This window comes from Macrobrachium nipponense, chromosome 13 (assembly GCF_015104395.2).
Source record: "Macrobrachium nipponense isolate FS-2020 chromosome 13, ASM1510439v2, whole genome shotgun sequence".
Taxonomy (NCBI): Eukaryota; Metazoa; Arthropoda; class Malacostraca; order Decapoda; family Palaemonidae; genus Macrobrachium; species Macrobrachium nipponense.
In genome coordinates this window covers 58,593,706-58,620,675 of record NC_087206.1, presented here as the reverse complement: position 1 = coordinate 58,620,675, position 26,970 = coordinate 58,593,706, and the positions used below count along the sequence as shown (strand labels likewise).

At 40.0% G+C, this 26,970-nt stretch overlaps 1 protein-coding gene and 1 long non-coding RNA gene across 4 annotated transcripts in view; one reads left to right on the top strand and one right to left on the bottom strand.

Moving 5' to 3' along the window:
- On the top strand, positions 1-25,737 carry LOC135225478 (uncharacterized). Of its 2 annotated transcripts, XR_010316985.1 has the most exons (4): positions 103-117; positions 12,227-12,280; positions 19,887-20,042; positions 25,567-25,737. It is a non-coding gene; the product is annotated as an uncharacterized LOC135225478 (long non-coding RNA). The 2 variants fall into 2 exon arrangements; XR_010316984.1 differs by lacking the exon at positions 12,227-12,280 and having other exon boundaries at positions 1-117.
- LOC135225806 (gamma-interferon-inducible lysosomal thiol reductase-like) overlaps positions 1-26,970 on the bottom strand; it is a 79,214-nt gene that overhangs the window by 31,743 nt on the left and 20,501 nt on the right. The window lies entirely within an intron of this gene.

The following is a 26,970-nucleotide window of genomic DNA, read 5'->3' as shown; positions in this document are numbered from 1 at the left end:
GACCTTCAGTTGTTTTGCTAACTCTAACCCCAGGTGACCGACCAAGACGAGCATCGTAGTATTATGGGACTGTCGTGTTTACCTCTTCATATTTTGTTTCTTGTTGGACTGAACTTAGTAAGTTTTTTTTTAGCAAAATTTAGGTAAAGGTAAATCAAACATAGGCCATCCGTCGACTCTGTGAGATATGAGGTCCAAAATGCCTAGCTACCTCATAGTTTTTTTTTTTTTTTTTTTTTTTTTTTTTTTTGAGTGGTGGGAATTTGATTGCCACTTGTATGGGTGTGGGTAAAGAAAAGTTTCTCTCTCTCTCTCTCTCTCTCTCTCTCTCTCTCTCAAATAATAATCACGAAAATCGGTGTATTCGGACAGCTTTTACATCAAAGTTTTTCATGCCGCCCGCATCAGCAAATTGAAACAGAGTATTTTACAATGATAATAATAACAATAATAACGATAGTAATAATGTTGTGGTTGATTTTATCGTCTATGTTGTTGTTTTTGTTATCGTCATTCCACGTGCGACTCAATTCACAACTCGAGTTTCTTATATAAACAAGGGAAAAGTGGATCGCCATGATGATAGCTTATCTGTCGTTATCCTTCGGGCGAGACAACAGGTGCAGCACTCCAGAATGTATTGTTTGGAAGGAAGAGGCGAAGTGAAGAGGCAACAGTGAACAAAATGAAGCTCCTCTTCGCGGGAATTTTTTAAGATGATGAAAGAAGAAAAACTTGAATGAAAGGTCGTAAAGCGACAGATGATGTTGATAGACCAAGGAAAGGGACAAGAACGTTATTTTTCATGAACTGGAAGAAAAAGAACAGATTTGAATGATCTCTCACATTCACAATTGATCCCTGATCCCATTTACCTGCCGAGAGCAACCAGATTCGCTGAACAGCAGCACCAATATGCAGTCAATGGGCTTCGCTGTCGAACTTCTCAGTTCCAGAGGTCCTTTATTCCCCACACCGCTGGGCTGTGGAACAGTCTCCCAGAGGATGTCGTGCAATTGGAACTTCAGAAATTGAAGCGAAGATGCAATGGATTACTTCCCTAATACTACTCCCCTTGCATTTTAATACGTTTTTATATATTTATAAATTTATTTAATCTATTAATTTATTTTTTCTCTTTGATAAGTTAGATCTCTTCTTTCTGTATTTCTCTCACCCTCTTCTCACTTTTTTCTTAATGGACACCATATTTTTGGAAGCTTAAATCTTAAGTCAATATCCTCCGTGGGCTTCTTCCATATGAATAAGTTTTCATACTCTGAATATAATTAATAAAATAATAATAATAATAATATATATATATATATATATATATATATATATATATATATATATATATATATATATATATATATGCGTGTGTGTATGTATATATACTATGTGAGACCGTTCGTTCTGTGATTACATAAATTATACAGTAATTTGCGCATTCGATTATCCACATATTGCACTGAATGGTTGACATATCGCGTGATATTCACGCATGATAGAGGAAGAATTGTAACAATAGGCTTAAATAAGTGTATGCATATGGCTGCTTTGCTGGATTCAGGTAGATGGAAGAGGAAATGAGAAGTTGCAAAAGAAAATCTTAGAGGACATATATGCCATCAAAAGGAAAGGATGAGAAGCAAACACGACCATTTTGGCAAAATGATAAATTTCAAGGTTAAGAACAGGCCATACATGAAAGGTGCGGAATATTTAGAATGTTTTGGGAGTTGCTGGTAATAAACCAAGTGCTGAGAAATGGATTTACTGATGAAGAAGAAAATATGAGGTATGAGTATAGCAAAGTCATTGCAGAGAAAATTCGGAAATGATTAGCAAGGACATGTAGTCAGCAGAAGATGAATCGTACTCTATGTGACTAGGTCGGAGTCTAGAAAATTCTGCGTATGCGTCGACACCACACTACAGCATTTCACAAACTCACTTATGCAAATCAGTTCACACTCATCACAAGCTGGTTGAGAATCAGTCAACGGCTTTAATTGAAAAAAAGAAACTTATGCAAATTCTGGATGGTCGTATGAAACAGTAGTTAGGACGACGAAGATGCCGTTGACTTGTAGTCAAATTGTTTGTGATGTGTGTGTGATAAGTTGTTGAGATGTATTTATGACAAGTTTTACTTCAGTGTGGAAGTGCGGTAATTTTGAATGGCAACGTCAATTTTCTCCTAAAGGACTGATGATTAAAAACGATGATGAAACCGTTACAGACATGTAACGAAGTACGGTGGACTAACGGAAATATGAATGTCAAAGTGGCATATTTTCCAGTAAGAAAACAGTCAATCAGATGGTGAAAAATTAATTTTGAGTGGAAGTTTGGTAGAGAATAAGTAAACTGGTTATGCTATCAAGGACACTAGAGCACTAAAGGCTCGTGAGGTGATTGGACGGCACTGAAGTGCCTGATAAGCAGAGTAGACTTCTAGACTCGGCCCCGCCATAGGAAACGGGGTTGGGGCGATGGGCATGGTGGGGACAATGGAGGACTGAAGATCTGATACGAAACTTTTGTGGAAGCACATGAAAAAGTAATGAAAAATAAGGTTTACTGATAAAAGGCTCTGCCAGATTATTTAACAAAAATGCTTAAGATTTCTTGCAAGGAGAATTATAACTGATAAGATTCAAACTTAGCCATATGTTTTAGACAATGCCAGGCGAATGGTCAAAGCCAACTGAACCATATGCCCATGTTCAAATCTTGGCCTGGGCATATATATATATATATATATATATATATATATATATATATATATATATATATATATATATATATATATATATATATATATATTTCTGAACTGCTCGTTCACTCCTAGAAAATGTAGTTTAACACTAAAAAAAATTGGACTTGAATGGAGGAACGAGAGATCAAAACAAAGAAAAAAAAACTATGGGAGAAGGCCGATATTACTGAGGAAGGAGGAATTTACATAAAAGCTGGACTTTAGTTTAAATGCCACTGTATTTACATTAATTTACAGAGGTCCAGGGACTAATAAGGTGGATGATTGGTCGATCCACCGGAAACACGTGGCTGGGGCAACCAGACATGGCGTTCAGAAATTTTGCGCAAACGGGTTATTGAAAATGCAAGCTTACTCCAAGGGTTTCCAATTTCTACCACAATCAGGCACGGTGGTTTTCTGCAAAGAGATGGGATCTGGCCTAAGGCGGGGGATCACACGAGGGTGAATGTTACACACTACTTTCTTTCAATCAAAAGTTTACAGGCCACTCAGGGGGGATGAAAATGACTGGGAATTTACTCAGAAAGAACTATTTCGTTGCTTGAATTTACTAGGGGATGTTCACTAGTATCACAAGGGGAGTAACCAAGATGGGGGGGAATGAGAAACTAAACAACGGAGGGGGGGGGGGGGGAAGTCGCCTTGGAAAAATGGAAATGAAATACAGACAAAAGGCAAAACAATTAATTCCCTGGCTGAGCTGGAATTTACTCTCACAGTACCTGGAAATCCTGGGCTTGGAACGTCTTCTTCTGCTTGATATTTCTGTGCACTATGGACAATAAAAAATACTTGGGACTTCTCCAGAAGCAGGGGGAGCAGAAAGGGCGAAGTGTGGTCTGCAGGGCGTGGTAAGGAGCTTCTGAGCGCTCCAAGCTCTAAGGTAGTTCTGAGGACGAGCTGCTGGCTTCTGTCCCTTTTAAAATTTTCTCCTGCTAAGATCTGCTGAATCCCTGCAGGGGTAGATTCCGACAGCCAATGGGAGAATAGATAGCTTTTCTAGAGATGGATGCTTTCAGTTCAAAGAGGCAACTTGCATATAGACAAGGATGCATGAAACTGGTAAAAGACCTTAGTTTCCTTGGTTCTCTGGCTTAAAATTTTGAAACAATATATATATATATATATATATAGAGATATATATATATATCATATATAATATATATATACTATATATATATATATATATATATATTTGCTTGTAGCTAATGATTTCAAATCATATAAAGAATGCGGTACATGGAACGGCTGGGAAAAATCAGTAAGACCTTGTACAGAAACTGGCCAACAACTGAGGGCTGCACACATGGGCTGACTTGCTTCTATAACTGTCGATTTAGGCAGATCCCATTTTCCTGCATTTTCACATCAGCTGATTGTCCGAAAGAACATTCTGGAAGCAATACCAGAGCTCGCAAATGTCAGTAGTAGGAGAACCAAGGGATTTAAATCTGGGCCATTCAGTTCCTGGCGTCAAGTACTCCCCGGGACTAATCTAACTTCTACCTGGACCCTTTTTAGACTGGCACACCTCAAAAGTGACCTGTCGCTCTTTATGGGTAAGTATGGGCTGGCTCCCCTTTAATAAAGCATAGGATTTTGGATCTTAATTCAAAGTGAGAACAGAGGCAATGGCAGCATAAATCTATTGCAATACATATGTAAAAATGTATGTAGCAAATGCATATATTTAGCCACAATCCCCTCTTGACATCTCAATTTCTTCATAAACAGGATACCCTTTTTGGACACAAACCCTCAGATAAAACAAATAGACTTATGACACTATCCTAACTTAGGTGGGTATCGTTACCTCATCCAGATGTACCGGATGGCAGTTTCTTGATATAGTTTTTCTTTGGATCTGAGGCTTTGTAGTATAAAGACCCTCTTTACCCACTATTACGGTCTTGTATCTCATCTAGATTGTAAAGACCTGTGTAAAGACCTTCTTTACCCACTAATCATAATCTTGTATCTCATCTAGCTAATCAGCAAGAATCACATGTATATGATTGTATATAGAATTTCTTGGCCTTTCCGTTGGTATATAATTCATCAATGTATGTCCATTATGCTTTTGTTATTATCATTTCATTAACTGCTATGAAACACAAATTCTTCTGTATCTGTGTTCCGTCCACACACTGATACGTATATCGTGTGCACAGTTGATAAATCAGTAGTACTCAGTTTTGTCTCATTGTGACCTCACAACTGGTGAGCTGAGAGATGCCGGTAAATAATGGTTTTGCCTCGACCATTAACGGACTCACTATTGCCACGCTTACCTTCAGAAACCTGTAACAGAACCATACAGCGACAAAGTTTAGGCTTCTGAAAGCTCCTTCTTTGGAAAACCACCCACGCCACCAACGGACTAATTACGGAGTACCTTCCCAGGTATATTTTAGAGTGTTCAAATGGTTTGGCCCTGCCATTTACAATTCACATCGATCATATTCAGAAAGTGTATAGTTTTGACTTCTGGCGAACCCAAACACCATTAACGAACTAAATACAGCGCTTAATTCACGTTTTGGTGTGAGAGTCAAAATGCCAGACATGGAACCTGAAAGTCAAGCCGAGACTCACAGATCCTCTGCATCTCCCTGTCGCCTTCAAAACTGCGATATCTGAGGCGTTAAAGCTGCCGCCATTCTCACAGCAAACTACCGTGTCATGGTTCCTGTGGGCCGACGTACATTTCCATGTAGCCAAAATCACAGATGAAGAAACCAAAGCAGATATCACAATGATGACGCTGCCCAAGGCAGTGTTTAATAAAATTACACCTTGGCTAGACATGCAGATGGAAAAGATCAAATACGAAGACCTCCGCTGGAAGCTCATCAAGATATACTCTATGCCCATCCGAGAGCCCAATGCGCCCTGGACCTGATGAACCAGCCCTTGGCAAACGCATCACTCAAGGATGCCTGGGACAAACTACGTGGTGTCCTGAAGCTGCCGGACTGCGACGAATTCAGCAAAAAAGGAAGATCAGCTTATTGTGAGCAATATTCCTGCAGCGTTCCTCAAGAGGTGAGGGTGAAAATTATGGGTGGAGGCAGACACACTTCCAATGGAGAAATTAGTTCGCATCGCTCATAAACTCCACAAGGCCACCAAGGCCTCAGAGCACGCCGCAGCACCCTCAGCATGCAGCCTGATAGAAGAGAAGGTCAAGGAGGGGGATACACATGCAATATACAGAAAAAAGGCACCACCACAGCAGTAGAAGGAAACTGCAGACCTCCCTGTGCGTTCCCAAAAAACGCAGAGGGCGGCGACCCATAACAGCAGTGGCTGCAGACAACAGGGAATCCCAACCAGTGGGATATTTCATCCACGATGCGATCTCGGGTGCCGAATGCTGGTAGACACAGGAGCCATGCGGTCTGTCTTTCTGCTGTCGAGGGAGGACTGCAACCACCCACCCAATGCCACAGCCGCACTAGTAGCCACAAATGGGAAGCCCCATCCACTGCTACAGAACCCAGACATGCACAATATCCTTTATGGGTCATCGTGGACGTCAGGTTTCCCCTACTGGACAGCAATTTTCTCGCACAACATGGTCTGTTGGTGGTTGTCGGCTGTAAACGCCTTCTAGACACCGGAACCTGCCACTGCCGCCAGCTCACCACTGGCCCAAGAATGGCCGCTGTATGCGCTGCCACGTCATCCAAATACAGCGCCCTCCTGCATGAATTCCCAGAAGTCTTCAAGCCAGAACTATGGCAGGGGCTAGGAACACAAGCCAAGTACGGCATCTACCACCACATCACCACCACAGGCCCACCGACACATGCCAAGCTTCACCACCTGCCACCCAAGAAGCTTCAGGATGCTAAACAAGCATTCGTAGAGATGGAGAGGATGGGGATTTGCAAAAAGGCATCAAGCCCATAAGTGTCCCCTCTCCACATGGTAAAGAAGCCAGATGGTTCCTAGAGGCCCTGTGAGGACTCGTTGGTTCAACCTCATGACAATGCCTGACCATTACCGACTGCCAAACATGCAGGACCTGACAGGAGCCCTACACAGTGCCAAAATATTTACAAAAATGGATCTACTTAAATCTTATTTTCAGATGCCAGTACATCCCAACGACTTTTCGAAGACAGCCATCATCATGCCATTCAGAACATACACCTTCTCCGACTCCACCTTCGGCCTCACGAACACCGGGGCCACATTCCAACGCCTGATGGACAGCATCCTGGGGGACTCCACCTTTCTGCTTCCGCTAAGTGGATAATATTCTGATCTTTTCCAGGTCCCTGGAAGAGCACCTGGGACATGTCTGGGCTGTGCTGAAATGCCTTCAGAAGAAACGGGTTAGTCCTCAGCTTCGACACATGTTCCTTCAGTGTAGAGAATGTGGACTTCATGGGACACGAGGTCTTCTCAACAGGCATCCACCCCATGGCCTCCAATGTAGAAGCAGTAAACAACTTCCTACGCCGAAACGATCAAGTCCCTGTAGGAGTTCCTCGGCACGGTCAATACTACCAACAATTCGTGCCAGACATCACCCATATCATGTATCCCTCGACCAGGGTGCTGAAGGGGAAGACCGTAGACACTGACTTGGGAAACAACCACAGCAGAGGGCGCTTGAGCAGACGAAGGCTCGCCAGAGCCACAACCTTAGCCTACCAGGACCCCACTGTGTCCCCCCTGAGACTTTCCACTGAGGCCAACAACGTCGCCTGTAGAGCCATACTGAAACAGATAGTGGACGGGTCCCCCCACCCATTCGCACTCTTCAGCCGCAATTTGAAGCCTCCCAAGACCAGCTACAATGCATTCGACAGGAAATTACTGGCAATCTATTAGGCCATGTGACACTTAAAATACCTCTTAGATGGCAGCCCCTTCACCATCCTGACAGACCACATGCCTTTGGTACATGCTTTCACGAAGGCAGGAGACTTGTTGTTGGCAAGACAGCAGCGGCACTTGGCCACTATATCCGAATTCGGGTGCACCATCAGCTATGTCCCCAGGTAGAAGAACCCGGTAGCTGGTGCCCTGTCAAGGATTTAAATAAATTTGGTCCACCTGGGCATCAACTACGAGGACCTGGTGAAGGAACAAACTACAAAGGCCGAAACGCCAGCTTACTGCATGGCACTCACCTCACTGAAGTGGAAGGACATGCCAGTTTGGAGAGAAGGGGTCAACACTTCTCTGCGACACCAGCACAGGCCGCCCCCACCCCCTGATACCCACATCCCACAAAGCAGTATTAGACATCATCCTCAGCCTCTCCCATCCATCAGGACATACAACAATGCGCCTAATGACCGAGAAGTTCGTGTGGCACAGGATAAAAAAGGACGTGCAGAGATGGGCAAAAAACTGCATACCATGCCAAACAAGTAAGATCACCCAGCACATGGAATCAGGCATCAGAGACTTCCCTCAACCACAAAGATGGTTTGGGCACAGCCACATGGACGTCGTAGGACCTCTGCCACAATCGGGGGTGCCAGATACCTCCTGACAGTCATAGACCAATCTATGAGATGGGCGGCAACCTCGATGGCAGAAGCAGCTACAAGCACCTGCACTGAAGCCCTATTATCAAGTTGGATAAGCTGTTTCTGTGTGCCAGACAACATTACTACGGACAGGGGCTCAGCATTCTATCAGATCTCTGGGTCTCCATGGCATGCCTGATGGGGACAACACTCCATAGTACAACGGCATACAACCCCGTGGCCAACGAAATGGTGGAAAGGGCCCACTGTTAAATAAAAGTGGCTCTGATAGCACGGTGTACCACTGAAAACTGGAAGGCGCAGCTGCCCTGGTCCTGCTAGGACTTCAAACAGCACCAAAAGCAAACAACAAAGAAACTTCTACAGAAAAAGTCTACAGGGAACACTGGCAGTACCAGGTGAATTCTACCCACGGAACCAGATGACAGAGATAAATCCCTGAGAAGACTAAGGGAAATAGCAAAGGAGTTCGTGCCCTCCTGGAAGACTTTCACGGATAGGACGCATAACTACAGACCAGAAGGCCTAGAAACCTGCACACACATCTTCCTGAGGGACGACGCCCGCTGCCCACCCCTGGGGGGAAGGAGAAGTGGAAGGAGGTATGGATTTGACCAAATCCATACCTCCTTCCACTTCTCCTTCCCCCATCCTTTCCCTCTTCCCTTTGTAACTAATGTAGTAACTGCTCGACTGATCTAGACAAAATTTGGCATAGCCATCATTTTACCCAACTTATTAGGGGTAGGTTTCAAATCTATACCCCCTTTGATTAATAATTCTGTATCAACGTTTGCATTTAAGTTTAGCTGGGTGTGTTTAGGTTTAGTGGAGGTGTATGTTTAGTTTTTGGTGGGGACGTATTTAGTTTAGCCTGTTTCAGTCGAGTGGTGGGTGTGCTTAGGTTTAGTCTGGGGTAAATGGGACAGTCACAACAGAAATATTTTGATAAGATGGACAGTCACCAAGGTAATACCTGGATAAAAGCAGCAGTCAGCACATCAATAGCAGGGGAACAGCCACCACAGTAATAGCTGGATAAAATGGATTGGTCGCAACAGTAATACCTGATTGAATGGACAGTCAGCACAGTAATTCTTGGATAAAAGAGACAGACAGAAAAGTAATGTCTGGATGAATGGGACAGTCACCACAGTAATATTTGGATAAAATATAGTCATCACAGTAATACCTGGATAAAAGGGATTTTCAGGACAGTAATACCTGGACATGAGAGACATGCAGTACAGTAATACCTGAAAGAATGGAACAGTCACTACAGTAATACCAGAATAAGTGGGACATTGGCCACAGTAATACCAGGATAAGAGGGACAGTCACCACAGTAATGTCTGGATGGAGAAGGGACAGTCAGCATAGTAATACCTTGGTAAAAGGGACATTCAGAATGGTAACACCAGGATAAATTGGACAGTCACAACAATAATAACTGGATAAATGGGACAGTCAGACCATTAATATTTGGATAAAAGAGACAATCAGCACAGTAATACCTGAATAGAGGGACAATCACCACAGTAATACCTGGATAAAAGGTACAGTCAGTACAAGAGGGTGCATGAAAATTTTTCTGAGTTCTTTAGAGATTTCCCAGGCAGCTCTTGGTTGGTCCTCTAGTACTATATATATATATATATATATATATATATATATATATATATATATATATATATATATATATATATTTATAATTGTATTCGCACACACACAGATATATATATATATATATATATATATATATATATATATATATATATATATATATATATATATATATGTATATATATATACATATATATATATATGTAAGCACTAAGCTACAAAATCTAATTTGCACTACTCGGAATTAATATATTTTCATATATGTTAACCGAAGGGGGATATTTTGTTGATAAGAAATTCATCGGCTTATTGGCTTGAATCATGAAACCATGCAGGACGTACAGGTACGCACTTACCCAAAAGACTGTCATGAGAGGTATAAGTTAATGCATAGCCATAATGATGTCTTCAACTTCTCAACTTCCTCACGTTATTCGGGTAAGATTGTTACTAGCAGCCTAATATATATATCTTCTTCTTCTTCCCAGCTTTTTCCCATTTTTATATGGGGTCGCCGTTTCGGATGAGCCGTTTCCATCTATTTCTATCTTGCGCTTCTGCCTCATCAATTCCCTTCTCATGTAAATCTCCTCTCACACAGTCCTTCCATCTCTTTCTTGGTCTCCCTCTCTTTCTTCCTTTGCACCTCCACTCCCATAGTATGTCTCCCAGCGTGGTCCTCATCTCTCCTCAACAGGTGTCCATACCATCTCAGCCTCCCCTCCTGCACTTTCTTTGATACTTCCACCACCTTAGTTGACCCCCTTATGTAGTCATTTCTGATCCTATCCACTCTTGTTACCCCAGACATCCACCTAAGCATTCTCATTTCTGCCACATCCATCTTCTTCTGCTCTGCTTTTCTCATGCTTGCTGTTTCCGTCCCATACAGCATTGCTGTTCTTACCACCGTCTTGTGAAATTTTCCTTTTAACCTAAGCGGCACTCTTTTGTCACAAAGAACTCCCGAGGCCGCTCTCCAGTTGTTCCAGCCTGCCTGTACCCGATGTTTTACTTCTTCTTCCATACTTCCTCCAGCGTTAACAAAAGATCCCAAATACTTAAACTTATCAACTCTCCTTATTTGCTCTCCACCAAGCTGAATACTTTCTCTATCATCCCCCTCAGTGGTGGTACACATATATTCTGTCTTGGATCTACTTATTCTCATTCCTCTGTCCTCCAGTACTTGTCTCCATCTTTCCAATTTCACTTCCAGATCTTCCCTGCTCTCTGCACACAGAACAATATCATCCGCATACAATATGTTCCATGGTACTGTCTCCCTTACTTCCTCTATTATAACATCCATCACTATGTTAAAGATAAAAGGGCTCAGAGCCGACCCCTGGTGTAATCCTACTCTCACCTCAAAACCTTCTGTCTCCCCAACACTGCTCCTCACTCTGGTAAATACATTCCGGTACATCTCTTGTATCAATCGCACATACTTCTCTGGCACCATCTTCTCCCTCAGGCTCCTCCATACCTCTTGTCTCGGAACTCTGTCATAAGCCTTTTCAAGGTCAATGAATACCATATGTAGGTCCCTTTGTCTTTCCCCGAATTTCTCCATTATTTGCCTCAGACAAAATATACCATCTGTTGTTCCCCTTCCCTTCATAAATCCCATCTGCTCTTTACCTATTTGTACTTCTTCTCTCAGCCTAATATATATATATATATATATATATATATATATATATATATATATATATATATATATATATATATATATATATATATATATATATATATATATATATATGTAAGGCCTAGGGTTTTTGATTGATAATATATTGTCCATGTGTTCTCTGTGACCTATGAAATGTGGAGAACAGTGCAGGAGCAGCGACCCGAGAGTAGCTGAACAATGAGTTTCTAGGGATGGCGTGAGATAAGAATGCTTAGTTCGACAAGTCAATGTACTGAGTTTTATTAACTCTTCTCAAAGTGCCTTTGTGAAACTGGATGCAACTAGTGTTGCGAGGCGCTAACGAAAACTGTGTGTTCGTATGTGCGTGTGTGCTTCTTCCCTTTAATAGTTTCATACGCAAGTCTATGGGAGGATTTTGATAGAGGATCTCGGAGACAAAGGCAAGATGCCGTGGCGTTTCGCCGGGAGTTTTTTATTGACTGTGTTTATAGTGGTCCGGTTGCTTGGGTGAGTGTTGAAGTGTTTTAGCCGAAGGCTGGCTTATTATCTGTTTGACATTTTTTATGATTGATATCCAATATTTAGTCATTGATTGTTAATCTTGTGTGTGTACTTACCGGGATGTGTTCTGTATCTTTGAAACAGACGATTCTGGAATGGAGGGGGACAAAGAGTTCCCAGATGGGTGTGGACTTTTTGGTGACTAATGATTACTATTAGACATTTTACTATTCGAGGTTTTTTGAGTTAGTCTGTAAGACTGGATTGCTTGATTATCCATTATTTATTCGTTGTTAATAAATGTTAATGTTATGATGCGACTCTCTCATTTTCATTACCTGTTAGAATGGAGAGAAAGAGATGGAGAGAGAGAGGTGTCGGTGCTAGAGAGAGAGAGAGATTCCTTGGAGAGAGAGAGAGAGAGAGAGAGAGAGAGGGAGGGATTGCCGAGAGAGAGAGAGAGAGAGCTGTGTGTAATGCTGTGTGTTTGGTTGCCTTCCGTTTCGTGCTACACGCTTACCTAATGAATAATGGGGGGGGGGGGGAATCCCCTCCATTACAGTTGTGGCAAGCGGTTAAGAGGGGGTATAAAAGTTTTTTTTTTCTTTCTATGCCTAGGAACGCCAATGAGAGATGGGTGACCAGTTAAAAAAATAAAGGGGGTTATGGCTTGGCGATAGTTTTCGAACGACAAAGCCTTTGTGGGATTGTGGAAAATCGTTAAACTGTTAGTTTTCAGTTACTTAGTGAGAAAAAATTAGAAAATATCTATCTGTTAACTGTGCTAAAGGGAGGAAGGATTTCATGGGACTCAGTATTTTTCCCAGGGAGTCAGCCTAGGAGAAGTGGGCGCACTCAGTATGACTTCTCGTGTGCAATGACGAGTTGCATCCCGAGATGGCCGTGCGGGTGTTGTTGTTAGTGCGTGTATCACTGCCGCGGTTTACGAGAATTTCGAGTTCTTTTTGTTCCCATTATGGAGTGGTGAGTGTTAAAACTATTGTTTTGAAGGGGAGGGTTTGTTTAAAATATTTCAGTGAAATGGGATTGGTTCAAGAGGTCAAAAAATTTTTCTCGTCTTTGCCCATAATAACAGAAGTGACGTGTTTTCTTTATTTGCACGTGTTTATGATAGACGCATTCGTCTTTGTTCAAAACATATGGGTGTATTTAAGATGTTTTTTTTCTATGCATGTGAACTGTGCTTAGATAAGCATATCTGGCTTGGAGACAAGAGCGGTCACTGAATTTCACGGGCTCAGCACATTGCGAGGGGAGTATGGCCTGCCTTGAGGGAGGGTATTGCGAGGGTACCACTGGCCTCCCTCGAGAGATAGTGCAGAGATGGGTACTAGTGTATACCTCAAGGGGGTCCTCAGACACGGTTCAAGGGGATTGCAAGATGGGTACTACTGCGGGGACTACTGGCATGCCTGGGAGTGTTCTGCCGCTTGACTGAGGGGTTGTTCTAACGGGGGGGAGAAATTTTTTTTTCTCATTGGGGGTGAACTCCCCCTTTCTTTTTTTTTCTTTGTCGGGCTGTTGAAGACAAAGTCTGGCCTTGACAATGAAATGCTAAGACATCAGCTGATTGACTAGTTGATGAAGTGAAATGCCGTAGAGTCTTTTTTTTAGAAAAGAGATATTTTTTTCTCTCTTGGAGGAAGAGAAGAGGAAATGAAAAGAGAATTGAAATGCATTGTATGGGTGTATGTTATCCTTGTGCTTTCGAAGACACAAATATAATGGGGAGACACAGATTATTATTATTGTTGGAGGAATTACTTTGAAAATGGTGCCGAATGGTGTTGCCCGGTGCCGTAAATGGTGTTGCATCTGGAGAAATTGTGTCATGAGATTCAGCAATACTGTTGTATGCTATTTTGAATTTCACCCTTACTTGAGATCTTTGCAAGAGAATTATTGCTATGGAGAGTTATTATTATTATTGATAATTGTTTTATACTTGAGATGTATCACGGGAGGGTTGCTTAAGTATAATTATCATTACGGGAGACATAAATTGCGAGAGATTTGAGATATTTCATGGAGATTATTTTATAATTATTACAGATAATTATTCAAGGAGAATTATTACAATGAATTGATGGGAGAAGTCTTGTCTTAGTTACTTGTTAAGTTTTTGTAACTTTGGAGAATATTTCAGTGATTCACGATGATGAGTTTTGCTGAATCTTGATGAATCTGACTGAATCTTGGTGAATTGTGTGGAATCTTGCTGAACTTTTGCTGAATTTTTGCTGAATTTTTGGGAGAATGGACAAGCATTGACATTGGTGATATTTTTTTTTTTTTTTTTTTTTTGATTTTTTTTTTTTATACTGATACCAGTGATTTTGATGATAGCAGTTATTTTGGTGATTTTGTGATAATGATATTTCTGATACTGATTTTTTTTTTTGTTTTTTTTTATACTAATACGTGGGCATTTTGTTAATGCTATCAAGGGTGGTCAAATCTTCTTTGAATTTGGGAGGAACTAACAACACATTATTTTAGTTTTTTCTTTTTTTTTATGAGTTCAGCAGATATTGCTTGACATCTAGTGAGTTACGGGAGATAGTGAACAAGGCCGTTGATTTTTCTTTTCTCTTTTTTTGGAAATTAGCCATCGCTGACACAAGTTTTCTTTACCAAGGGTGAATCTGAATTTGTTTTTTCTCTCCAGTTGGTGTGAATATTTTTTTTTGATATCTCAGTTTGTGACTTAGAGTCATTGTTCGGGAACGTGTTCGTGTTTCAGCTATTTGATGCTGTAGAGAAATACATGGGAGAATTTCTTGCATGTTTTGAATGCATAAGTAGTGGCACTACATTTTTTCTCTGGATAGTTTATGTTCCAGAAATTGTGAGTTTTCTTGCACAATACATTTGTTGTATTTGTGACACTTTGTGAGAGATAGTAAACTTGGTTAGTTTTCTAGTGGCCTATGTCGTAGTACATATGGAGAAGTCTTGGCTAAGACTGTGAATTTGGAGTTCTGTTATAATGAGTTGTGGGCACATTGGGATTTTTTCTAGAATTTTCTAGACAGTTTTATTTGCCGAGTTTTTGCCTTTTTTTAGCAATTATGCTAAATGGGAGAGAGTTTATAGTTTTTGACTATGACATTGAGTTATTCTCTGGAGAATTGGAGATATATTATTTTGGAGAGATAATTGAGATATATTTGGAGTTATATTGGTAGGTATATTATCTTGGAGTTATAATTTGAGATATAATATATTGGAGATATATTTTTGGCCATTTTTTCTATTTGCCATGGTGATGAGAGCTATGTTTAGTTCAATTATTTTGCAGCCATCTTTGTTGCAAATCGAGACACATTTTTGAGGAGATTATGGGGCAATATTTGTGAGTGTGTGAGCTAGTTGCCTTGAGTGCACATTTTTTTGGAGATATATATTATTTGGAGCCTTGTTTTGTTCCACATGGAGTATTGGGGAAATAGAGGTAAATATTTTGTATTTGCCGAAATAGAGGTGATTATTCTGTATTCCTGGAGTGTGTTGTTTTTTTTTATTGACATATGGCTATTGGAGAAATAAGAGAGAAATATATGGGGTTGGTTATTAACCAAATGGAGGAAATATTTTTATAACCGGAGTGGTGTTATTATTAATATGGTGTCTCATAATGGAGTTGGAATTAATCTTTGGCGGGTGACCCTTTTTTTTGTGGTTATGGGAGTTTTTTTTTGAGCCAAGAGAAGATTTCTGTGGTTCTTTCTCTTTGGTTTCGTGACTATTTAGAGGCGAGTGTCATTGCATTATGAGTCCTATGGAGAATGTGTGCATTTTTTTTATGTTCACAAGTAGTAGTTATTCTTGGAAGCATATAATTTGGGGTAAAGTCATGTTGAGAGAATAAGTCTTTGAGACAGTCTTTGAACACATTAGTCATATCCTGGAGTTAATTCTGTGAAATGTGTCTGTTAGACCTTTTTTTCTAGAGAATCATGAGTTTTCCGAACTTATGTGTCTGACTAGACAATTTTTGTGCTGTTGTTTGAGCATGCGTCCGCAGGCGATTTTTTCTGCTGACAAGCGCTGCGTTGAGTCCGCTGTGTGCTGACTTTTCCTCTGATGATGATAGATCAGAATTTTAGCAATATCTGGAAATGTTGATAATAGCATTTCACGAAAGCGCATGTGTGAGAGTTCTCTTTCTGGCCTTGTTGGTCGATAAAGTTGCAATGTCGAGAAATTCCGTAACTTTTATGTGGAGCATTTCTTGGGAAAACGTGGTGGGGATTATGTATATTATACATGTATTATGTTTTTGTGATTGGGGAAACGTACTAGTGATTATCTTTTTTTATTATTTTTCTTCCTTTTCCTATGAGAGATGTAATTGGGGATTGAGCTTAAGTAGCATTTCTTTTGGACGGGAGATGTGATTTTTCTGGGGTTCTTATTTACGTAAAAGGGAGTTTGACATTAAGTCTCATTGTGATTAATTATTGAGCAGTAAAGGGGTTTTTGCTGTTAAACATTGGAGATTTTTTTTCTGATTTTTGTGGGTTGTTCAGATATCAGAGCTTGAGAGAACATTTTTTTGGGTCTTGGGTGTGTTACGTGATTCTTTTTTTCCTTGGGTTCGTTACGAGTTTTTTTCTTTTTTTTACTTATGATAACATTCGAGTTTGAAATGTGAGTACAAAGGTCCGTGAGTTGCTGTGATTTCTGGGTTGTGTGTGTGCTGATGTGTGAGTTTGGAGAATTGGTTTGGAGAACTTGATGTTTTTTTTTCTTTGAGAGTTGTGATAATGACTTATGATTTGGTAGTCATATTAAGGGGAGTTAATTGGGAGACGTTCAGTTAGTATTTCTGACTTTTTGAGATCATTGTTTGATAGAAGTAGTATGTCTGGGTTAATTTTCTTAGATTGACCAAAGACTTGACTGACATACTAACACACACCAAAAGTCATTTCCTAACGCCAGCAAGACGTCCACCAGCCGTGCAGAGAGTGTTGCTGTTATTTTACCCCAGGGTGATTACAAGAGTTTCCATGATGGTGATCAAGAGAATTCTACAGCGTGTCTTTTGGGGATCTGCAGAAGCCGTGAGAAGTCTTCTACAATGAGGGAGGCGTTCCGTCTTCCTACAGTCTGCTACAGGAGCAGCTACTTGCAGACAAGCAAAGAGGGATATTCAAGAAATGCAGAAAAAAATGAGAGAAAAATTCTAGTGTTATTGGGAGATATAAGAGTAACAGACTTTATTTTATAATGCCAGAGACGTGCAGTTATTACGTATATTTTATTTTAAGCCGGCCAGTGTGTTTTGTATTATATAAGCAATTTTGCTTATATAATACAAAGGCCTAGGGTTTTTGATTAATAATATATTGTCCATGTGTTCTCTGTGACCTATGGAATGTGGAGAACAGTGCAGGAGCGGCGACCCGAGAGTAGCTGAACAATGAGTTTCTAGGGATGGCGTGAGATAAAAATGCTTAGTTCGACAAGTCAATGTACTGAGTTTATTAACTCTTCTCAAAGTGCCTTTGTGAAACTGGATGCAACTAGTGTTGCGAGGCGCTAACGAACTGTGTGTTCGTATGTGCGTGTGTGCCTCTTCCCTTTAATAGTTTCATACGCAAGTCTATGGGAGGATTTTGATAGAGGATCTTGGAGACAAAGGCAAGATGCAGTGGCGTTCGCCGGGAGTTTTTTATTGACTGTGTTTATAGTGGTCTGGTTGCTTGGGTGAGTGTTGAAGTGTTTTAGCCGAAGGCTGGCTTATTATCTGTTTGACATTTTTTATGATGATATCCAATATTTAGTCACTGATTGTTAATCTTGTGTATGTACTTACCGGGCATGTGTTCTGTATCTTTGAAACAGACGATTCTGGAATGGAGGGGGACAAGAGTTCCCAGATGGGTGTGGACTTTTTGGTGACTAATGATTACTATTAGACATTTTACTATTCGAGGTTTTTTGAGTTAGTCTGTAAGACTGGATACTTGATTATCCCATTATTTATTCATTGTTAATAAATGTTAGTGTTATGATGCGACTCTCTCATTTTCATTACCTGTTAAAATGGAGAGAAAGAGGTGGAGAGAGAGAGAGGTGTCGGTGCTAGAGAGAGAGAGAGAGAGAGAGATTCCTTGGAGAGAGAGAGAGAGAGAGAGAGAGAGGGATTGCCGAGAGAGAGAGAGAGAGAGAGAGGCTGTGTGTAATGCTGTGTGTTGGTTTGCCTTCCGTTTCGTGCTACACGCTTACCTAATGAATAATGGGGGGGGGGCAATCCCCCCATTACATATATATATATTATATATATATATATAATATTATATATATATATATATATTATATATATATAGTATTTTATATTTATGATTTATAATATATAATATATATATATATATCATATATAATATATATATATATATATACTACCAGCCTAATATATATATATATATATAACCGAATACCACAGGAAAATGATAGTCAGAAATCCAAGCGCTTTCGTCTTTACTAAGACATTGTCAAGGAACGAATGAAATACAATTGGAGAGAAAGTTATCAGGTAAACAACAGATCAAAAATACCAGATGGTTAATTCGTCAAAAGGTAAGGTAAAAGTTAAGAAAATAATCCAGGGATTATCGGATATTACACGGTCACAAACCAAAACATAGATTTAACCCTAATAGAAACTACAAATTATCTGTACAATTCAAAACATGTAAAAACTTAATATATTAATTTTGTTGCTATATTTATCTACAACTTTTTTCATTATGAAGGCGTCAAGTTTAAATAAACCAAGACTTAAATTTAGAACATTTCCATTATTTGACTCGATGAAACAGATTCAATGATATTCCTTTTAACAGTGTCATTACATAGGATTAAGGCTCTTGCTTGACTCCAGTTAATAGGATAATCTAAATCTTTCATATGTACGAATAATGCATTCAATATTTGCCCAGTTCTCACAGAATATTGGTGCTGTTTGAGATGTTGTGAAAGACACTTACCGGTCTGTCCGTAATAGACTTTATCACACTTTTTGTATGATGATACACATGATCAATGACACTGAACAGTACAGTCCTTATTGTCTCTGATAGACAATTCTAAATCTATTGGCAATGTATCGCCATGCTGTTTGCTTGTGTTGATGATCGACTGGATTCTGTCTCTTCCTGCATTGGTCAAAACTTGGTTTTTGGCCTCGCTCCCTGGCCATCAGCTTGAAGTAGCACTCAGCCATTGCACTGTACTGACATCATCTTTCCCTGCAAAAAGAGAAGTCATATTAAAGAGCATTTACCACCACTGCCTTGTGTGAACAAACTGTAATTAAGTATACTTAAAAACAAGCAGAAATCACGGAAATGTTAACTACCTAATTTGTGAGGTTGTGAGATAAACGACGACCAACTAGTTTCCAGTAGAAAGGATAATCTTGGAACAACTCTTATACTGAATATGAACAACTCAATAAGGTTTTAGTTTATACTTTATTTTCCATTAAAATTGACTTCCTTGACCTCGAAAACCCTAGAATTGATGTATCATATTATAAAATAGGCCAAAAAATAAAGAAATGTGAGACGTTTATAGCTTTTGGATTTACGCAATAGCCATCTTGGATGCCACGTTAAATTTCTCAAAATGAACAAAGATGCCAGATGGGCATCATTCAGTTTCTGATTCTATGTAACTTTTTCTACCAAAATCAATCAAAACTTGCTTGGGGGGTACTTTTGCAAGCTTGTCACCCACAGCTGCCAGACTATAGTATCTACTTGCCTTACAGACTTTCGCCGGAGATGCACCACCTGTCAAGATACAATTATTCTACGAGACTTACTGTAAGTACTGCCAAGAATTCGTCTCTAACCAGCTATACCCAACATGGCATGATCTTCAGGACATCATGGACGTGGAAATGTTCCCTTTTGGAAATGCAAAGGTAAAAATGGGTGATTATGAAGGATTTCAGTTGCAAGATTCGCATTGAGTGAATACTGTTCTACAAAACGTGAAGTCTATTTTCTTGTGCTTATTACCGATCTAGTCTTATTCTAGTCTTCGTCTTTTGTTTTAAGAGAGAATGGTTCATTCCTCTTGTAAATTTCCAATTACCCGAACCACAAAAGTAAACAGATTCTCGTTCAAGTTGTTGGACTAGTCGGGAGAAACCAGTGGAAGGCTTTAAACTGAAAGAATGAAAAATGTCACTATGTATTAAGTTCAACGGCCGTAAACCCAAGATATGATATTTTTCCAATATGGGAATAATACAAACTTCTGGCGATATTCAGAGTTGTTATGCATTCTGAGTTTATTCCAGTAGATTTATTACAGGGTAGTTGCTTTCAGTGTCTTGTGGAACGAAGGTTTAATTCCACTGTTTCTCTTCTCCCTTATATTTTTACTGATGCTGAAACGAATTCGCCTTAGAATTTAACAAGGAATGCAACTCGGTCGTTTACTTTTCCTGGATGCATTCACTGACAAACGTGTCCAGCTAGCTAAATGATTATATTCGAAGTGCAATTCAGGGAGGGACAAGTGTGAGGGAGCTTTCTACCATGCAAGAGGGGGAGATATCGAAAGTTCAACAGCTACCATATCCGTAAACACTTTCGGTCTAAGTTAGCCAAGTGACAGCTATTGTCCCATATCTCTACATGAATTAAAGGTCGTTAAAGTGCTATTCTCTGGTTGTCAGTAACGAAAATATCTTTCAAACCCGAAAGCTATCGCACAGAATATTGCGACTCTCATCAAAAAGTTATTTTGAATAATAAAATTGATTAATCATTAGCATGTTAGTTCGAATCTCCTTGTCTAATTCTCGCGATTACCGAAAGCTAAATAGCAAACTCACAAAGAGAGAGAGAAGATAGATAGAGTAGAGACGAGAGAGAGAGAGAGAGAGAGAGAGAGAGAGAGAGAGAGAGAGAAATTATTGATAAGTTGTTCTTTTTTATTTTCGACTTTAACTAGAGGAATGATATTTTGTAAATATGATTACGACCTCATAAATGACGCGCACTCTTCGATGGTTACTTCGAATGACGTGAGATTGTAAGGTGTTTATATTATTTTCATTCTTCGCTAGGACTTGACTTTGAATAATTTCAATAAGTCAGAAGCATGGAGCACAGTAGAATCAGGATGGAAAAACCAATGTTGCAGAAAATTACTTACCATTGCACAGGCTTCTTTGTAAAAGCCAATAAGTAAATAAGATAAATATTTGCAATTCATTCTCCTAAAACCCACTGAATGGGTCGTTATGACATTTCTGTGTCGAATAGCTTAATTATTATTATTTATTTGTTTTTTATTTATTTTTTTTTCTCTATCACAGTCCTCCAATTCGACTGGGTGGTATTTATAGTGTGGGGTTCCGTGTTGCATCCTGCCTCCTTAGGAGTCCATCACTTTTCTTTTCTTACTATGTGCGCCGTTTCTAGGATCACACTCTTCTGCATGAGTCCTGGAGCTACTTCAACCTCTAGTTTTTCTAGATTCCTTTTCAGGGATCTTGGGATCGTGCCTAGTGTTCCTATGATTATGAGTACAATTTCCACTGGCATATCCCATATCCTTCTTATTTCTATTTTCAGATCTTGATACTTATCCATTTTTTCCCTCTCTTTCTCTTCAACTCTGATGTCCCATGGTATAGCGACATCAATGAGTGATGCTTTCTTCTTGACTTTGTCAATCAACGTCACGTCTGGTCTATTTGCACGTATCACCCTATCTGTTCTGATACCATAGTCCCAGAGGATCTTTGCCTGATCGTTTTCTATCACTCCTTCAGGTTGGTGCTCGTACCACTTATTACTGCAGGGTAGCTGATGTTTCTTGCATAGGCTCCAGTGGAGGGCTTTTGCCACTGAATCATGCCTTTTTTTGTACTGGTTCTGTGCAAGTGCCGGGCATTCGCTTGCTATGTGGTTTATGGTTTCATTTTTCGTATTGCACTTTCTACATATGGGAGAGATGTTATTTCCGTCTATCGTTAACATATCTGGTTCTTAGGGCCTGATCTTGTGCCGCTGTTATCATTCCTTCAGTTTCCTTCTTTAGCTCTCCCCTCTGTAGCCATTGCCATGTGTCATCGCTGGCTAGTTCTTTAGTCTGTCTCATGTATCGTCCGTGCATTGGTTTGTTGTGCCAGTCCTCTGTTCTGTTTGTCATTCTCCTGTCTCTGTATATTTCTGGGTCTTCGTCTACTTTTATTAGTCCTTCTTCCCATGCACTCTTTAGCCACTCGTCTTCACTGGTTTTCAGATATTGCCCCAGTGCTCTGTTCTCGATATTGACGCAGTCCTCTATACTTAGTAGTCCTCTCCCTCCTTCCTTTCGTGTTATGTACAGTCTGTCCGTATTTGCTCTTGGGTGTAGTGCTTTGTGTATTGTCATATGTTTCCTGGTTTTCTGATCTATGCTGCGGAGTTCTGCCTTCGTCCATTCCACTATTCCTGCGCTGTATCTGATTACTGGCACTGCCCATGTGTTTATGGCTTTTATAATATTTCCGGCGTTGAGTTTTGACTTGAATATCGCCTTGAGTCTCTGCATATATTCTTTCCTGATCGTGTCCTTCATCTCTTGGTGTTTTATATCCCCTCCTTCCATTATTCCCAGGTATTTTTGTATCCAGTCTCATCTATGTGTTTGATGTTGCTCGCATCTGGTAGCTTTATCCCTTCAGTTCTCGTTACTTTGCCTTTTTGTATGTTGACTAAGCACATTTTTTCTATTCCAAACTCCATCCTGATGTCCCCAGATACAATCCTTACAGTCTGGATTAGGGTATCTATTTCCTTGATGCTCTCACCATACAGCTTGATGTCATCCTTGAAACATCAGATGGTTGATTCTGTTGCCTCTTTTCTTGAGTTGGTACCCGGCATCCATCTTCTGTAGTATTTTTGTCATGGGAATCATGGCTACTACGAAGAGTGATGGATAGTGAGTCGCCCTGGAAGATCCCTCTCCCTTGGTGATTTAACCACTGCTAGTCTTATTTCAGAGCTTGTAAGTATTGTATTCCAGTTGCGCATTGTATTTTGAGAAGCTGATGGTATTTTCCTCTGCCCCATATATTTTCGGCATTCTATTAGCCATGTGTGTGGTATCATGTCGAAGGCTTTCTTATAGTCAATCCATGCCATGCTTATGTTGGTTTTCCTTCTCCTACTGTTCTTCATTACCATTTTGTCTATCAGGAGCTGGTCTTTTGTGCCCCTACACTTCCTTCTGCAGCCTTTCTGTTGTGGGGGATGGTGTTTGTCTCCTCTAGGTAGTTGTATAGCCTTTCACTGATGATACCTGTTAGTAACTTCCACATTATTGGTAGGCAGGTGATAGGCCTGTAGTTACTGGCTATATTTCCCTTACTCTTGTCTTTTTTTGTACTAAGGATGTTCTTCCTGTGGTATCCTTTTGGGTGCATGGTAATTTGAGATACAATGCTGGAGTTGTTGTGCTATTCGTGGGTGTATGGCCTTGAAGTTTTTGAGCCAGTATCCATGGACTTCATCGGGAACCTGGGGCTTTCCAGTTTGACATTTTCTTTAGTTGGTGTCTGACTGTGTCTGTCGTGATCTCTGAATCTTTGTTTTTATTCTCCCTGTTTCTTCAGCCTTGACTTCCTGGAGCCATGTTGCATGTTTGTTGTGTGATACCGGATTACTCCATATGTTTTCCCAGAGTCTCTTACTTGGTTCGGCTTCAGGAATTTCTTGGTGGTTGTCTTCCCCTCTTAGTTGGCTGTATAGTCTTTTCTGGTTGGTTCCGAATAGTTTGTTCTGTTGGTATCCCTTATTCCTGTTCATGTACCGTTGGATCTTATGTGCTTTGGCCTTAAGCCTCTGTTTTACATCTTCTATTGTGTTGTTTAGTCCCCTCTCTGTACTTTGTATTTCTCGTTGAGTTCCTCCCTTGTTTTCTTGCTTCTTAGCCTTTTTTTCTGCCATCTCTTTCAGTTTACTCAAGTCAGATCTCATCACCATGATTTGCTTTTCCAGGCACCTTTTCCAAGGAGGTTTCTGTTGGGTTGGTTGTGCTGGTGGTGTTGGTGTTCGAATCCCCATCAGTTCTGCTACTAATCTTGCTCCTGCATATGCCAAGTTATTTGTTTCTGTGATACTGGTGGTGTGCATTATGCCCATTATTTCATTGACCTCACTTGTTTTCTCCCTTAATTTCTTGGTGTTGTAGGCTTTCATGGAGGGGATCTTTGTTCTCTCTGTATCTGGCTCCATCCATTGTCTAATCTTTCTACCCATTCCGTCCTCTCTGTTACTTCGTCGGTGTTTCTTCGTGTGTCGTTGTTTGATACCTCATCATCCCTGTTGTCTTCTGTGGGCATCGTCTCTCAGTTCGTCTTCGTGTAATTCGTTGTCGTGTGACATTTCCCTTTCCAGTTCTTCTCTTTCTGTTGGGGAGAGCCAGTTCTTTTTCTTTATGTTCCTTACTTGGTCTGCCAGCCTCTGCTCTGTTTGGGGGGGTGTTATTCCTCTCATTCCAGATGTTGACCAATCTTCTTCTATATCCTCTCTCCGTCGGGTTGCTTCTGATGTAGCATCTCCATATTTTCTTATTTTCTTCTCTTGTCCATTTCTTCCTTAGGTTTGCTTCTGTACCTCCAATTTCAGGCTGTTGGTTACTGTCGTTGTGGTGGTCAGTTGCTGGATGACGACCTCCAAGTACCTGACCGTCTTCCCCTTCAATTGGGTTGAATACCTGGCTGCCGGATGAAGTTCCTCTGTTGCCAGAGGTTCCATTTACGTCGTTGTCGTTTATTCCTTCATTTCTTAACATCACTGCTGAGTTTTGCTATTTAACCCATAGCTGGACCCTACCCACAATCAGGGATAGGTACTCATTTACAGCTGAGTAGACTGAGGAAATTATGGTAAAGATCTTTTCCCAGAATCAACGCCGAGGAGAGCGGTCACCCATCCAACGACTGACCAGCCCCAATGTTGCTTAACCAGTCCATTGACGACCTAACCACTCTGCCACGTCGCCACACATTATCATTATTATTATTATTATTATTATTATTATTATTATTATTATTATTATTATTATTATTCCAAAGGAATATAAAAATTATTTCTGCCAATTGATTTCTATAAAAGCTTTTACCTTTTTCTCTCATTCTGTTAAGGACAGAATATGGATTTAAAACTATTTCAGTAAATCTAGAATGTTCTTCTGGTTTATATTTGCATTAATTGATGAAAGATTTAGACTTGAAGGAGGAATACTTATAGCCACTATTTTGAAGGTTATTCCTGAGTATGGGTAATCTAGTTTCTCAAAATTGCACCAAGTGATTACTATAACCTGGATGAAGAAGCAATATATTGTTTACATCGTTTAAAAAAGATAGATTGTTAAGTGGGATAAGAGAGAAACACTAAATTTGATTAATCTTTCTTCGATTTACTTACATCCTATAGTACGCTCCAAATGTAGAAACCGAAGGTTGGACGTTCAAGTGTCAGCATGAGGAATACGAGTGTAAGGCTAATATGATCCACGCATGCGCCAAAGAAAACTTTAAGGATATTGGGCTGGAAATGAATTTCGTCAAGTGTCTTCTGGAATCGCCTGCTCCAGCGGATTCTGGACCCACTGTGATGTAATTTTTTTTGTGTTTAATGGCTTACAGTAAATGTATGGAAAATTTTGTTTGGGTTACTATACTCAATCCCACCCAGATTCCTCATAGCAACTTGTAGTAAGGAGATTCAAAGAGCAGCCACTTAGCTCTAATTCATAACTTAGGACCTAAATAGTTGTTCTAATCTTATTTAGTCAGACTTGATTTCCTTTTACCGTTTTTTTTTTTTTTTTTTTTTTTTTTTTTTTTTTGCCGTATCAGGACTGGTCATTAGGTGACGACGTGACTCCTCACTCGTAGAATTCGAGTAGCAAAGATGGCAGAGCAATATGAAAGTCTGATATCAAGCTCTGTCCCAAGAGCTTTAGCCACCCTCACCCACTAGAGACGCCCCCTAGCAAGAGAGGTGTTCGTCCATCCTTTCAATGCAGCCTTCTGGCAATGAGTGGTTATACAAACAACTTCAATTCCACTACTTAAATCTTAACTGGCAGCTTTCTTTAACATGACATGATGAACAGCATTCTAGACTCGCCATGCTAAGTAAAAAAACAGTCAATAAATATTGCGAAAAGTTTGATAGATACACTACTATTCTACTGTAAATCCTGCGAGATATACAAAAAGGAAAATGCCTCGAGGACCTTAATTATGGCATACCGTAAATCAAGCTGCAACTAAGAGGATTTGAGAAGTGTGGGGAGAACTATCATGCAAGATCTAAAGTTCGTTCACACTACGTATTCGGTAAAGAACTAGGCTATTGCAAGAGAGGGAAAAGATCACGAGGGAAGCAAAATTACAAATGAAGCAAAGGATTTTGGATGACCCATCCAAAACCGTTTATATACAAAATGAAAGCTGATCAAGCAATGGAAGAAACGACACGGAGAATGATAATAAACTAATCATTCCAATATAATACTAACAAACTAATAATCCAGAGGAAAACATTAATCGAAAATACGTGTGGTCTTTGATATCTTACATTTGAGGATACTACAAAGATAAGCATGGAAGAAACCGTAAGGTCTCCTCGAGAGTATTTTACTACCAAACAAAAAAAGGAAAAAACTGGAATTGAAGAGACAAAGATATCCATAAAAAACAAAATTGTGGGAAAAAAACTGATGACAGAACACCGTCCCCAAAAGTAAAAAGAAAAAATTAAATCCAGTCTCCTGCAAACTGAAAAATTAACCCTAATCTCAAATAGTCCAAGACTAAGAATAAATTATTT